Raw genomic sequence first — 16,664 nt, forward strand, 5'->3', positions numbered from 1 at the left:
GAAAGCTGCAACTTTCCTGACAAAATCAGGACCATGGCAAGACTATTTCTTTTTACCAGTATTTCTACATTAATTATATTTGAAGTCCTAGCTAATTCAGCAAGATTAAAGAAGAAGAAGAGGAAGAGGAGGAAGAAGAAGGGAGGGAAGGAAGGAAAAGAAAGGACAAGAAAGAATAAAATTTAAGAGAGAAAAATTCATTTTCAAGTCATAAGATTGTCTAAATATAGCAGAATCATAGAAAGAAAATTGGAACTAATTAGCAATTATAGTAAGATTGCAGGGCATAATTTTAACATAAATTAATTGTTTTCCTATATACCAGTAAAGAACAAGTAGAATTTAAAATTAAAACCACATTTCCATTTACATTAATTTCCTAAGCAACTTCTACTTAGATTTAAATCCAACAAAGTAATAAAAGATTTATATGAGAAAATCTACAAAACTCTGAAGAAATATGTTGTATTAGTTAATTTTCTATTCCTGTGGTAAAGCACCATGACTAAGGCAGGTGTGTATGAGAAGAGGGATGCTGGGGTCAGGGGACATAGGAGAGCAGAAGATGCTAGGACAGAAACTGTATGAGAGGAGAGGATGCTGGGACAGGAGGTAGCTGAGAGGAGGAGATGTGGGACAGGGAGTGTATGAAAGGAGGGAATGCTGGGATGGTGTGTATGAGAGAAGAGGTTGCTGAAACAGGGAGTGTATGAAAGTGGGACTGCTGGGATGGGGTGTATGAGGAAGGAGTCCTGCTTCCAGGAATGTACTCTATGCCTACTGTTCAATCCTTCTATAAATTTAAACTACATTTAAAATGAAATGTATTAACTGAAAATATTTCAGTAGCAAATGTTTTGCTTTTACCTCCTCTGCTTCCATCGCCTTCCCCGAGGCCAGTTAACTCCTGAGGTGATGATAGCAAGAGAGGTCTTTTACTGAAAGAGATACCCAAAAAAAGTCACAGTTAGATCATGGTTCTCTCTCAGACACTTCACATTGGGTCAGATGCTCTTTCATCAAGAGTCCTGTGTAATTCTGCCAAATTTATAGATCAATGCCTTGCTCAGCCACCATCAGAGAAGCATCCTCCTGCAGCAGGAGGGATGGGAACAGACACAGAGAACACAGCCAGACATTGCACAGGGAATGAGAGACTAGAGTCTACATGGTAATGTCTCTATCAAATCCCTCCTCTTGGGGTTCAGGGAACCCTGCAGAAGAGAAGGTGGATAGAGCCTGAGGGGGTGGAGGACACCAGAAAACAAGTCTCTCTAAATCAACAGGATTGCTAGGCAGATGAACTCACGGAGAGTGAGGCAGCACGCATGGGGCCTGCATGGATCTGTACCAGGTGGGGTTCTGTAGCTGAAGGGAGGAGTAGATACAAGCCTCCATCCCTAACCCAGAAGCCATCTGCAGTTGGAGTGAAATTTAGTTTTCTCCAAGGGAGTCTCACTGGCGAAACAAACTACTCTTAACAGTAGGCTGCATGCCCAGCAGCAGAGAGCCAACAGGAGATGAACTCAACAGCATCACTGATGGTTCCTTGTATTATAAGGTCTTGTCAGGGCTTTTTAAAAATTAAATATACATACAAACACATATCTATACAGTTTAGTACTTTTATGGAATTCCTGAATATGCAAATGAGCAAGTCCCCGTATCTATATCTGTTTCTCGTGCCTTTTCTTGGGGTCTTCTTCAGTTTGCTTTGTCCTATTAGTTTTTATTTTATCTTATTATATTTACTTTACTAGTATCCCTTAGAAGCCTGTTTTCTAATGAGAGTCTGAAAGGGAGTGGATCTAGAAGGGAGGGGCAAAGGTGGGAAGGAACTGAGGGGAGTGGAGGGAAGGGAAACCTCAATCAGGATATACCATGTAAAACCAAACGAACAAAACTTATCGTAAAAGGAAAGAAATCAAAAGAAGATCCCTGTCTAGAAAAGGGCAACCTAGCACTGGAGACTAAACCAGGGGTAGAAGAGAAAGCAAAACCTGCACTCTAGGGTTCTGTTTATATACAGTATACAGAAATGGTGAACTTAGAAAATGAGCAGACCTCATAAGTCAATGGTTGCAAGTTGGCGAGGGCTGCAAGAAAGAAGTTAACCAAAGGTGACGGCTAAGGATGTGTGTGTAGGGATTAAGGGAAGGGAGCTAATGAAAATTTTCTAAGATTAGGGTGATAATGGCACACATTTGGATATATTAGCCTCTTAGGCTGTACTCCAAGGAAGACATACTAACTCATGATCATAATGAAGTTCTTGGGAGGACTCAATGAGTTCAAGGTCAATCTGTGTTACATAAAGAAACCAATGTAGGCCTAGGCTACATAGTAAGACCTCCTTTAAGTAACACCGAGAAGAAGGGAAGCAGGAGGATGATGAGGGTGGGGGGGTAGAGAGGAAGAAGAGAGGTGGGACACGGAGTGGTGAAAATACATGGTCTAAAGTCGGTTCAACTTGCTGCCACTGCGAAAATTATACTTTAATAAAATTGCTTACAGAAGGGAAGCTGAGAAAAAGCAAGGACAAAAATGATCACATGATCAAATGACTGCAGGGAGGAAGAGAATCAAAGGGGAAAGGAAGGTCTCTAAGGAGGGACTACATGGGTATGTCTTCATGGTTCCAAATTTTTGCTTCGTGTTTTCAAGGAATTACAACAACTAAGGGTCAAGAAGCCATCTGGGTACCTTTAGCTCCACTCTGAAGTGTTTGGAGTTTAGAATACTCCATCTGAACCAAAGAAAGAGAAAGACAATGGTATACCAGCACCCAGGCTCCTGTGCAGGTCAGTGGGACAGGTCAGATGTTTGCCACCAACCTCTTCACTAAGGAAGAAGTCATCAATGTTGGGATCTTACTTGGTGTTTCAAACGCTAATACACATTCAAACGTGTCTTAACAACTTTGGTTGACATAGATATGCTCTATTGATATGCTTCATAGATCTGCTCATAGATATGCTTCATTGTTCTGAAGTTTGTTCCTTCTGAATAAAGGAAACAGCCATTGAAACTCATTATAATGATAGAAGTATGCTCATCACCTTGGCTACATCACAAACACCTGTAGTTTCTTTCCAACTTGCAGATGCTAAACGGCTGAACTGTAACACTGGGCTTGAGGGGCAGGATCATTCCTTAGCATGGAACTCTGTGGGAACAGAGGCATCTTCTGTTGACTATCCCAGCTGAAAATCAGCATCACACATCGTAAAGTCCTGCTCTAAAAGAAACTATGTGAAAGACCTCTATCACCTTTGCCCTGGGAGAAACTGTCCAAAGAAAATCCCACACATCTCCTTCCAGAGCACAGTAAGTTCTGTAATTGATGATCTTTTCCTGTTTAATTCAGCTACTGGGAAGGACAGAATTATTTTCCCTTAACTTCGGTTACTTCAAAACATTATTTTGATGTGGTTTCTCTATACAATACCAGTTCATATGCTCTTTACAAGGGGGCTTAAGTGAGTTAGTAAGTAAGATCTTTCATAGTTTAAAAGTATGGTATCTAGGACACAAGAAACCAGAGCCCTGTATTCTGTTGCTTTTCCCCTCCTTGTCTGCGGAGGAGAAGCTCCTAGATGTCCGCCCTCATTTTATTGCCAATGATATTATCCGTAGAGCCATTATCTTTGTATCTGAAACACCTCTAAAGTTTTAGGCGCAACAGAAACCTAGAAGCAGAATGTAATTGTCTCAAAGGCGTTCTGAGAATGAAAAGGATGGCTAAGAAGCAGGCTCTTTGATGAATCACTCAGGGCTTTTGAACCATGCCCCTCTTACACTGCTTGCCTCTTGGCTCACTTCTAGGGGCCATTCAAGGTAGTCATTACTTCTTATACCCAGTTACAGTCCAGAAAATGGCCTGAGGGGTATGCTGTACATGAGCCAACAGTTAACTAGAAGAACCTCCAGTTTCCAATCTAACACACTTCCCGGGTTAGCTCATAAATGTAGTTCAGAACAGAGAGGCCATAAAATGTCTAGGTGTGAAAAAGCTGGGCAAGCTACTGGCCTTTGTCTCTCTGCCCACTGGGTTAGCCCCACCCTCTTCCATGCTGTGTGAAAATTTCCTGTTTCTCCTGTCCTTTCATGGGATAGTCTCTTAGAAATAGGAGAATCCTCATATTTCTGTGGAGAATCTCAGTGTGACACAAACGTTTCAAAGAGAAGATAGTTATTTGAAGCACATTTTATTGATGGAATTTTTCCACATAAGGAACATAAAAGGCTTATTGTGAGAGCCTAGGTATTAGACAGAATTACTTCTACTTTGGGATTTCCTGAAAGCAAAGTGTGTGAGGAATCACACACCCTCGAAGGAATTTATTTATAATCACGTATCAATTAGTAATCCGTAGATGTCCTAAAACTGGTGATAGCTATATATTGCTAATTCTTTCTAATCATGACTCACAAACTGACTAATGAAGTTTTAAATTACAGCCAACAGGCTTCTTCTTGGGCCAGTCTGTTCTCAGACAGGCTTATTTCTCCTCCCACGTCACACGCAGGCACACACATAGACACAAAGATTCCTTTTCAACAACTTAGTCACTAAAACCTGGAGGAGGCTGAAGATCAAAGTTTCGTTATTTTTACAAATTACAACTTTTCTTAAATGAGTAGACCTAGCCTGAAGCTTCTTACCTTTTTTAGAAATCTCATATTCTTTTTTAAGCCATAGTCTACTTGACTCACTAGGGGAAGGTGGCGAGGACAGGGCTTTGATTAATGTCTTACTGGTGTTACAGGGAACCCACTAGGGAAGATCACACAGATATGTTCTATATGATCCAATTGAGAGTCTTTTCTTCCAGCCAGCTAGGATGACATTCAGGTATTTAAGACCCATATGTAACACAAAGTGTTTAGGGTAAGAGATTTTTTTAAAAGGCAAAAAACACATCCTGGTATCTCACTGTGTAGCTGCAGGGGCAGGTTTTGCACAAGCAAGCAGTTAAATAGAAGCTAAGAGAAACAGTTTGTTGGAGGGGGAGCAGGCAGTTTAATGGAAGCTAAGGTAAGTTGGCTCGGGCATCCTTTCTGATCCTAGAAGAAAGTTGGGTAACTTTCCACAGGATTCTCCGTCAAGGAATCATCAGTTTCTAGTTAAACCTAAAATGGTCTCGGCAGGAATACAAGATGCAGAAGCCTCAGCACTCTCTTGCCCTGTCACACCGACACAAAGAATAAACTAACAAGCCAAAGAGAGGTTCAAGTGTAACAGCAGCTGTTCAACTACTTTGACTCAGTTGTGACTCTGGAATGTAAGCAACTGTTTTCAAGGCCAGCCCAACAGGTTTTAGCCTGTTCCTTTGGTTGACAATGGTTTGGGGTGGAGTAGCAGAGTCTATTCTTGAGCTGTGTGAGAAATACTGGGAATAGTAAATCTTACCTCTCTGCGCATCATCTGACCTCTGGGATCTACCAGTCCAGTTGTTACATTTATGGTGACAATTGGACATTGTAGATTTGACTTGTGTTGCAGAAACTTTTAATATCAATCCAGGGAGTTCTACCCCACCTTTAAGCATTTAGTTCTTGGATAAAAAATACACATAACTTTTATATTTACAATAAGCCTTAAATAGCACAAGAGCTGGGCAGCTATCTACCCTCTATGCTGTTAGAATTTACTTTCCTATTGATAGTTAATCACTTACCATGTTTCATCTGGGCTACTCTTAACTCCAATTGGCTAGCCCTCAGTGCCAGGTTTTCATGACTCACCTAACCCACGGTGGCTTCTCTCCTTTCCTCCTTTCTTCTCCCTCGTGGTTCTCCTGGTTCTCAGCCAACCTCCAGATCAGGAATCCTAAAACCCACCTAGCTTCTCCCTAACTATTGGGTGTTGGCATCTTTACTTACCAATCAGAAATAACTTGGGGGCAAGGTTACATAGCATCACTTGGGTCTACAGGCATACTCTCTCCTCTTTGGGGCAACTAGGTCTTGGAGGACCCACACTTAGCATTACAATACACATCAAAAGTCCAAACCTCATCAGACTTGCTTATTAACATTGTGCCTGGCACACACAGAAAGTTATTACCATTGTCACTAATGGGAAAACAACACAAGGCTTCTTTTCTACTATGATAATTAGAAAAATCAGATTGTTTAAACAAAATTAGAACAATTATAGTAAAATAACAGAAACTACTTTTCCACATCAGCATAAATGTAGCATAATTTTTCTTGAGGTCCCTAGGGAACTTTCAGTTTCAGAACATTTATACTATGGCTTTCACAAGCATTATGTACTGACAATATAACATACTGATACTGGCTTTCAGATCGTTATGGTGCTCAAATAATGCTATTTTGATTGGCATCATGAGTGGAAGCAAATGTAGAAGCCACAGAATGACCCAATCCATAAATTTTTCATTAGCAAAACTCTGTGTTTTGGTATCTTTTATAAACACACTTTGAGATGTAGTAAACAAATTTCTTCCCCCTTTGTCAGTTACTGGCCGTGGTCTGACTTTTTGTACATAGAGCATGTGTCACCAAGTGGTACTTTTGTCATTGGTCCTGTGAAAGCTTTGATGTTGTGGCTGTTCCTTCCTCTCCCCAGTCCTTATAGAGGGGAAGTAGATAGCTGTAAGTCACCACACCTTACAATCTTAGCAGATGACACAGCAACAATGGCATCATCATCATCAACAACAACAACAATAAAGTCCTATATTAAAAGTATTACTTAACAACAAAGTCCTATACTAAAGGTAAGTACTTAATAGTCTCTCTAGACTAAGCAAGCTGTAACAAGGAAAGACTCACAACATGCAGGACGTGGTATCACACGGCTCCTCCTGGTTCATCTAGCATTCAGAGACAAAGAAAGTACAAGTGCAATCCTGTGATTTTATTTGGCTATATCTCTAGACGTTGACATCTTTAAAATCAAAAGGAACTAGCAGAAGTTCTGAATGTTAAGTAGATTTGAGATTTATGGTGATCACCTTGTGCTATTATAACAAATGCCGTAGCCCAAGTGGCTTAAATGAGGCAAGTTAATTTTCTCGAAGCTCTGGAGGAATTGGGGTATATGATTAAGGTGCCAAATGCTGCATTTCCTGGCGAGGGCTTTCTTTGCCCTGACTTACCTTCTTGCTCTGTCATCTTAAAAATGTTTTTATTGGCATATAGATTAATTATACAAAATAATAAGTTTTGCTCTGCAGTTTTAACAGGTGTATAATGTACTTTAAATTGTCCTCTCCTTTCATAGCCCTCCCTTGATTCCCCCCTTCCAGTGGTCCCCTCCTTCTTGCTATGTCCTCTTATAAGGACACTAATCCTATAGGATTAGGGCCTCACACTCACAAGCTCATTCACTGTGATTACATTTCAAAAACATTATCTCCAGCAGCAGTCATGTTGCGGTTTGGGAATTTTCATATATGAATTTGGAGATGAGTTACACCTATAACAGCTATCTTCCTTAAATTATAGATTATGTTTTTATCAAAAAAATTTTAATTAGGAAGAAAGACCAGACAAAAGCCTAGACAAAGGGAGGAATTCTCTTCAAGATGTGAAACACAAGCATTAGTATCTTAAGGTTTTAATCCAGGAAAAATGAGTTGCCCTTATTTGTGCACTCACTTTTTTTTTTTGGTGCTATGAACAACTATTAAATATGAAACGCATCTCCCCGCAAACTGCCTCACACAGAGGTGTGAACTAGCATCTTTGTCACCAGTTCCCACAGATTTCTCTACTGACTGGTATTGTTATAGCAACCGGAGTGCCAGGGGAAGTTGTCATGGGCATGATAATCATGAAACATCACTATGGCAACAGAAACCTCTGGAAAGTAAAAGGAAAAAAAAAACTTAGACTGTCAATTGGTATCAAAGAGGGTTACCCAGGGAAAAATAGGTGGAGGCGGAAATGAAGGGTCAGAGCAAAAGGAATGATTATACAGAAACTGAACAAGCAAAGGAGAAAGAAAACAGTAACCAAACAGAGGGTAAAGCTATGGCTTGCACAGGAAAGAGGGAGGCAGGAAGGAGCACTTGAGCCCCAGCAGTGGGCATGCTCCCAGAAGTTGTGCGCATGCTCAGCATACATTGCAGCACCCTGGGGTAGACATGACAGGATGCCAAGGTCTGTACTGGAGTTGACCAGGTGCTGATTTTGATCCTGTAGGAATATTTTGAATGAGCCACAAGGTAGTGAGACGGCCTAAATCAATTTGTGGAGTGCTTTTGGCAAGACATCCTGCTGACTAGGAATTCTTATAATATCTGGTGTTCAGAGGCACCACATTTGAATATGGCTTTTCTTTATTGGACATTGAGATTGCTTCAGACAAAGGCACAGTGCCATTTGCTCCATTATAAATATATATTTCCTTCATTACAGAAGCTTAATGGCCTCTTCCCCCCCATGAGGGAATTAAGGTAATTCTTTAATACTCTTAAAGAGTAAGTGGCAATGTCACTTGCAATAAAGCATTTTCACTTAATATTTTCTGTGTTCTATTATCAATCAGGATTGAAGTCTTTATGGTCCAATATTAACATTTTGTGAAGGGAAAAATATATACATTATCAAAAGGGGCCACTAAGATGTTCAATTTTTTTTTCTAGAATTAAATGAGTTTTCAGACATAAGAGAATAAAGACTGAAAAAATAGAAGCAGAAAAGGGTATACATAACGGTGGCTATCATAAAGAAACAGAGCAAAAAGAATAACAAAAGCTTGAGATGAAAGTACAGAAATCAAACCAGCAGTCTGGGTTTTTGCAGAAGTATGGTCCTAAGAATTTTAACAGACCTTTTGTAAACGATGCCAGTTTCACCTGGGCAGTGCATAGACTCTCACTTAGGGGATGATCTCATACTTACTACATTGCTAAAGATGACCTTGAACTTTGACCTTTAGGGGTTGAGTAAATCAATCAGTTGACAGCAAGGATAAACCTCTATAGGAAAGCAAACATGGTCTTTGCCCCAAGGCCGTGCCCACTGTTACCATCAGAATTATAGGTCATCCATCCCCCTTCAGGATCCCTCTGCTAAACATGAACACCCATCAATCACTACTCCTCTGTCTTCAAGCTCATAAGCAAAGAGCCGTGCTAAGGTTCTCACCACCCCATCTTCATTTCAAACAAGGCAAGGCTTCTGTTGGATAGTGCACCGAGGTTCCAGCTTTGCCTGTTTCACTGCACACACAGACATTAAGCATTAGTTACCTTGGTGGTAGATTGAATAAGAATGGCTCTTGTAGGCTCATATATTTGAATATTTGGTCCTCAGTTGGTGGGGCTGCTTGGGAAGGATTATGAGGTGTGAAATGGTAGAAGAAGGTATGTCATTGGGGGCTTTGAGGTATCAAAAGGACTCCCCATTCCCAGAGTGTATGCTCTTCCTCATCCTTGTTATTGTTATTCAAGATAGTCGCTCGCAGCTGTTCCTTTGTTCCACTGTCATAGACTCTCACTCTCTGAAACCTTAAGCCAAATTAAATACTTCCTTTTTTAAGTTGCATTTAAGTTGTCATGGTATTGTATCACAATAGAAAAGTAGCTGAAGCAGTTGGAAAACACATATAAAAGTCTATAAAAGAAGCTGGTCATGGTGATACATGCCGGTAATCCCAACATTTATGAAGGAGAATCAGGAGTTCAGGGTCATCCTCGCCTACATGACAATTCTGAGACCATGTTGAGCTATATTAGATCCTATCTCAAAATAAAATAAAATAATATAGTATAACATAAAATAAAAATAAAATGTATCCAGGCATATTGTCTCATGTCCTATTGTCCTAGCACTTGTAGGTAGAGGCAAGAGAATCTACTGTTCAAGGCCAGCTTGATCTTTATAGTAAGACTCTGTCTCAAAATAAAAGTAATTAATAATAATAGTTAATGAGATACCTATCAATCTGCCAAAATATCCAGTATCACAGTTAAATAAAGGAAGTAAACAAAAGAAGTTAAAGAAACGTGTTTAGAAGTCAAGTCAGGTATTATACTCAATGTATAAGGACAGAAATGTATGGATTCTAAGCATTTTACTTGATGAATAGCACACAGTGAACAAATATGCTTATCAGCTGGATCATGATTGTGATGTTGCATTTTATCTTCCTCGTGGCTTTCTAATTCTATAAGAGAAGGATGTTGACATCTTTTGCTCAGGCATCCATTTACATGGTACTGAGGATAAGAGAGTTGGAGAGAATGCAGATGTCAGGCATGCTTGGTACCACGTGCAGAGAGAGACCCCTGCTGGAAAATTTTTATCTCTGTAATTGAGAATGTCTAAATCAACCCAGGGAAACTGTAGGATAAAAGAGATAGCCATGACTCTGCAGGTTTTACGTTTGAACAGTTTTTGTCCCATGATAGAAAATATTTAACTACACACACACACACCCCTTTAACAAGGCTGGATTTAGAGATTTCTGTTTTTGGTTTTTATTTCCTTTTTGATCTCCACGCTTGAGAAACAAAACAAAAGGATTTGACTTTAACTTCCCAGCCAGAGCTTCTATTTCTCTGCTCCTCATGAGTTAATCCCTTCAACTCTGGAAGAATCAGCCTGGTGGGATGCCTTGGCCCCTCCCCTGCATTTCTTAGGCCCTGTCGTCAAGCTTGGCTGTTCTTCAGCACCGTGTGGGAGTATGTCCCTGGAGGTGGCTATGAACTCCACTGTGGACTAGTGTCATTTATCCATGTTTGCCATCGTAAGATCTAATGAATTCTAGAGGTCTATATTCTACACCTGCTCTTACTAAGACTCTCTGAGTGATATTGTTGGGATTTGGAGTTATAAATTATGAGAGCTGAGTTTCCAGGCAGGCGGGCTCTGGAATAAAGAGTCCCTTACCAAAACACTGACCCAACAGACTCTAACAGAGATAATGATAGATATAGAGTATGTTACCCAGCATGCAACGGGAAGTGAAGCTAGACCAGTTCCTGCTCAGGCTCTCCAGCTTTGGTAAAGTGTTTGCCAAGGATTCCTTAGGCAGAAAACATGCACATTAAGATACATGCACAACACATTAGAATGTAATTTGACGTGCCTCTAGCTCTGTACTTTCTGTTTTCCAAGTAAAATGCTACATATATAAATGCCCTCTTTTCCCTTACCCAGAACACTACATGTCCACATTCCTTCCTCCTTTGCTTGGACCACACTTAAATCACTATGTTCTACTAATGACTGGTTCTGTTTTTATATACTTGCAATTTCTTCATTTTCCTGCTTATATTTTACTGATATAGAACAAGTCTACATATATGAGAGATATAGTGTGATGTATACATTCAAGCTACAGTGACAGGCATAGTCATATTTCTATCACTTTGAACATTTATTATTTCTTTGTGCGGCCAACATTCAAAGTCCTCTTTTCTAGCTACTTTAAAAGTTGTACTATATTTACCCTACTGTGCAATAGGACCCTAGAATTCTCTCTCCCTTCTGTGCTCGGGTACTCATTATCCTCCCTATCTCCATCCCTCATCCTGTCCTCACTTTGTGACCTGCTGTGTGTTCTTTCTTCCTAGCTTCTAGAGTGTGCTGAGGGCGCCCAGTGATGGCTACCAAAACTTTCCACTGGACAACTGCACTTATCCAGGGATTGCCACATCTAGCATGAAAATATTACATGTCTGTTGTTGGTGCAGTTGAGGCTGGAATTCCAAAAATAGCACGAAGGCCCTTTCTCATACTCTAAATACTTCTTGGCTTTCTAGTTCCCTCTCATGGTAACTATTTCTTTACTTTCTGTTGGCCCTGGTCTTCACAGCTGTTAAGATTGTTTGTCTATTTCAACAGGAATACACATCCCCTGATCTTGACCACAGTTGTAACTCCTTCTTTTTCCGTCTCTTTTTCTAATCCTGCCTGTCCAACCCCAGATGAAAGGCACCATGCTCTTTTTTGACATTATAACTCTACCTGGCACGTGCTTTTATAACCATCAATTTGTAATTTTAGGAGGCCTCCTTGTTTACCATCCACCTTCTCCAGGCTGAAAACTCTATGTTAATTTTCCTCTAAGTAATATGCAGAGTGCCACTTAGCCTGGGACTTAACTTCCATCAATTGCACCTTAAATAGTTGCTAAATGTGTAGTCGAGGCCTTTAAGACTGAACCCTAATGACTCAGAAAAAGCAATTATTGGCAATATAGATACCCTGCTGTTTCAGGTACCAGACAGATTGAACTGATTTTATAAAAACTGTATCAGTACACCAACTGTTTTTGCAAAGGTAAAGATTAATACAGATTCATCATGTTGAAGCTAGGCCGCACAGAACCAAACTGAGTTGAGCTTCTATACGCAATAGGTGGTCTTCATTTCAGGCAGACTCATAATTTTACAGAGATTATCACAGCGTCCAAGGGGCGCTGGGTTGGAGGTAGATTAAGCTAAGGAATTAGAGGTTTCTTCCTTCGACATGGTCAGAGGTACCTAGTTTGGGCAACAGAGTCACCTCTGAGATATGACTCATCGAAGGAAAACAGAAAATCCTGATGCATGTAGACCTTCCCTTTTCTCTTTCTGTGCTGCAATCCAGGCCCCATGATGTGAGAGATCTGTGCATGCTTTTCTTTTTTTTTTTAATTAATATATAAGAACTCCAAGGCTGGAGAAATGGTTCAACAATTAAGAGCCCTACTGTTCTTGTACAGGACCCTCAGTTCTGAGCACCCATGAGAGGCGACTCACAACTGCCTGGAACTCGAGCTTCAAGGGAAGTCAATGTCTCAGGCCTCTGAGGGGTCCTGAACTCATGTGCACATATCCCCCTCCAAAACACACACACACACACACACACAGCTAATAAAAACTTAAAAGCATAGTTATACATATCCATGGTTAAAGCATGATGTTTTGTTACACAAAACACATAGTCATCAGGTCAGGATAATTAGCTTTTCCACCATTTATCTGGGCATAAGTGAGCAAAAGACAGACCTGCCATTAGATCTTACAGCATCTGTGTAAAAACAGATCTGTCCATTCTCCAGTACCCTTTATTTGCATTTGCAAGGAAACTGACTTACTAAACTGAGTTTTTAAAGACAAAATCTTTCACTCTGACTGGCCAGAAAAGTTGTGACAGTAAATACAACTTTTCTCTTACACCATAAAAACCTACATGGCTGGACCTCTGGATGGGGGAGAGACCAGATGCCATGGGAAACCCCCAATGTTTGAGTGAGAACCACCTAATGCTGCAGGAGAGGGGGTGGGGGCTGCAGGGAGCATTATCATTTCTGCTTTCATAAAAGATGTTGCCCAACAATTTATACAATATGTACATATTCAGCAGAAAACACTATAAAGTAGACTACAGCTGTAGCCCAGGATACCTAGTTATAGTCCTCTTTGAGGCCTTCCCAAGACTTTCCCCAGACACTGTATTAAAAGGCTGGAAGCCCCATCAGCTCATAGAATCAGATCTTAGCTGACTGACTTGGTGCCCCTCTGCCCTGAAAGATGTGGGATAGCCAGTGTTCACTGTTTGTACTGGAAACTAGTTTCTTCGACTTTGGAGGCAGCAAAGAACTGGAATGTAAATGACGAACCAGTGTGAGAAGTGCCTGTTGACCTGTGGACAGAAATACATAGGAGAATTGAACTCTGTCAGGGACTGGGAGGATAGGAAGAGTGAGTCAACCTGGGGCATCTGGCCTAGTGGGGTGAACAGGAAACAAATGTATCAGAAGCAAACGCTAACACAGACAGATTAGCAGTGTTAGGAGATGGAAGAGGACAGAATCCCTGAGACAGGCTGCACAGAGGGTGGCCACCCACGTGGAAGAATTCATGGGTAGGAAGAGGAGTGTAAGGGCTAAGCAAGGTCACTTGCCCCCTTGCACTCAGAATCTGAACACTTTGTATTCAGAGTTCATTCTATAGAAGAGACTCTGTCTCTTACCCCAGTATCACAAGGGAGACAGACGTTGCTTTTCCCACCTCCCTGGCAACAAGGACATGGCACAGATCCCAGGATCAGCCAGCTGTTTCAGCCCCGAAATTTCAAAATTTAAGGGTTGTGACGATAACTTCACACACACATTTCCCAGAAAAACAGAGACGAGGAGATAGAAACTAACACATCACGGTTCTTTGTGGGGAGGGGGCAGTAAGAGCCTGAGGAAAGGGGGTAGGTGAGACAGTGGAAGTGAGAGGATGGAGTGATGAATTTCTGAGCTGGCCACAGGTCCTCGAGAAGACACACAGTGAGTGCACTTTATCCAAGGCAGGTACAGGAACAGGGTCAGGCAGCTTGTGAGCAGGTGCTACTGTGTATACAGCCTACACTAGCCTGGAGATTCTTAGGCTCACGATGGCAAGACATTAGCTATATTAATTATTTTTCTTATTGCTGTGATAAAATATCTGGTAAAAAACCACTCAAGGAAGGGTGCGGACACGTGAACAAACATATATTCACCCCAGAACTGAAGACAGACCAAGGAAAGGATACCACCAAAGTCTAACTTGGTGAACCAGTGAGTTTTATTGGGGTTATTTACAGGGACAGAAATAACTCGAAGACAGCTGCATCACCATGAGCTCACCACAGCTTATGAAAGCTGGGAACCTAGAGTTCACTGCACAACCTGCAGGTGGCTTGACAGACTGGAGAGCCTCCTTTCCGTATAACTCAATTGGGCTGAGCCTCTTCCAGGCAGCTCAGCTGGTATGAAAATCTAAGACAACTTGGCGTGACTGAGCATATCCCTTAGCATTTCTTCCTGCATATATATCCCTGGAGAGGAAGGGTTTTAGTCTGGTTTGTTTTAGGAACTTCCTGAAGTCTCTGAGTTGTTTACTTCTGGGCTTAAAGAGCTTCCCTGCCTGATGGAATATTTCACCTCCCCTCAAAATACTCTGTTGTTTCACCTCCCTTTTAACATTCCACATCTTTATGACCTCCCTCCACCTGCTTAGAACAACAAGCTTCTGTTCAAGATGGAAGCTTCAATCTTAGGATTAAATGCTATAGTACAGAGCTTACATTTTGATGTAATACATCGGGGTGGGGAAGAACAGTGGCAGGAGTAGGAAACTGCTGGCCGCACTGCATCACAATCACATAGTGACTTGCCTCCTTCAGCAAGGCACCACCTCGTGCAGTTTGCACAACTTTCTCAACAAGTGCCACCAGCTTGGTAAACATGTGTTCTGCCAGGAGCCTCCAGTAAGTGATTTACTTTTGAACTACAATAGTGACCATGCAAAGCCCAGCCAACCCCATTCCAGTGAGCTCGGATAAAGTGAATGAATTTACATCATAAAGTAGGAGGTAATTAAATGAGTAGGAGGTAAGTAGATGAGGTGATGAGGTTTGCAGCAGAATTTCAGTTGCCGTAAAACCATAGAATCATCCATGGGACTGTGTCTGGGAAGCCGCTTTGTAAGTGGCCCAGGTCTGAGAGCATAGGACCCCACAGTTTTGAGGGGGCTATGAAAACTGGGTCTTGGACCAGTAAGTTATAAAGGAGACCTGGAGAATTATTCAAGGACAGATCTTAGTGTTCAGGTTGGCCCTGCCAGCAGGGACAGTGTAATAATTGTCCCCTTAGCTAGGGAAACACAACAAGCAATTGTTTCTTTAGCCCTCAGTGGATGATGTAAGCCATTGGATTAGCTTTCAATATGAAAGTCTTAAATTACTAGGAAGGAATTTTCCTGCCTGCACCTGACACCCCTGATGTCTATCATGATCCATGATTAGTTGCTTTACAAACTGAGGCATTCTTCATTTGCTCCAGATGAGAGAGTTTTCAAATACACAGATACACAAAGGCACTTGAGATAAGCAAAAATATTTTTGTGACTCTCAAATAAATCAAAGGGAAAAGGGATTTTATTAGAGTGTCTTATAGGCTGTGATCCTGCTAGTCCAACAATGGCTGCCTACCGAAGGCAAGGCTGAGAATCCAGTAGTTGCCCAGTCCGTGGAGCTGGATATGTCAGCTGGTCTTCAGTAAATACCAGAATCCTAAAAAATTAGGCCCTAATGCCAGCAAAGGAATAGACTTGCCAGCCAGAGTGAGAGCAAGCAGTCAAACAGAGCAAGCTTCCTTCTTCCAACTCATTTATATAAACTGCTAGCAGAAGGTGTGGCCCAGATTAAAGGTGGATCTTCCCACTTTAAAGATCTGGATTAAATGTGGGTCTCCCAGATTTAATTAAGAAAAAATACTCTTCACAAGTGTACCCAACTGGATTTTTAGTTAATTGCAGGTGTAGTCAAGTTGACAATCCAAAATAAGCATCACACCCAGCCTTTCAAAATTGTAAAATACTGTATTACAGAGAGTAGAAGATAAGAACCTGGTAGTGTTTGCTGGAGCTCACTGTGTTTACAATGTGGTTTTGTTCTTTCACTTTAAACCCAAATCAGGTGTGATAAAAGGCCAGGCCCGCTCAGAAACTTGCAACATGACCAAGGAAGGCGATGATTCATTGAAGCTTCGAAGAAATCCAAACATCTGTTTTTGTAGCATACCCCCAACCCCCTGTATCTTTATGTATCATATTTTGTTATCTACGCATCCCTCCTTGTATTTAATGTAATGTTTCACACAGAGTGAGAAATGATGTTGGGTATGTTCAGCAAATGTAGTTGGTGTTTCGCCATTTGTT

At 41.1% G+C, this 16,664-nt stretch overlaps 1 long non-coding RNA gene across 1 annotated transcript; it reads left to right on the forward strand.

The window, feature by feature from the left end:
* The first annotated feature begins 2,488 nt into the window (after window positions 1–2,488).
* LOC116072211 lies at window positions 2,489–16,664 on the forward strand. The gene is made up of 3 exons (XR_004111357.1): window positions 2,489–2,801; window positions 3,104–3,327; window positions 16,423–16,664. It is a non-coding gene; the product is annotated as an uncharacterized LOC116072211 (long non-coding RNA).

Source organism: Mastomys coucha, unplaced genomic scaffold, assembly GCF_008632895.1.
Source record: "Mastomys coucha isolate ucsf_1 unplaced genomic scaffold, UCSF_Mcou_1 pScaffold23, whole genome shotgun sequence".
Lineage (NCBI taxonomy): Eukaryota > Metazoa > Chordata > Mammalia > Rodentia > Muridae > Mastomys > Mastomys coucha.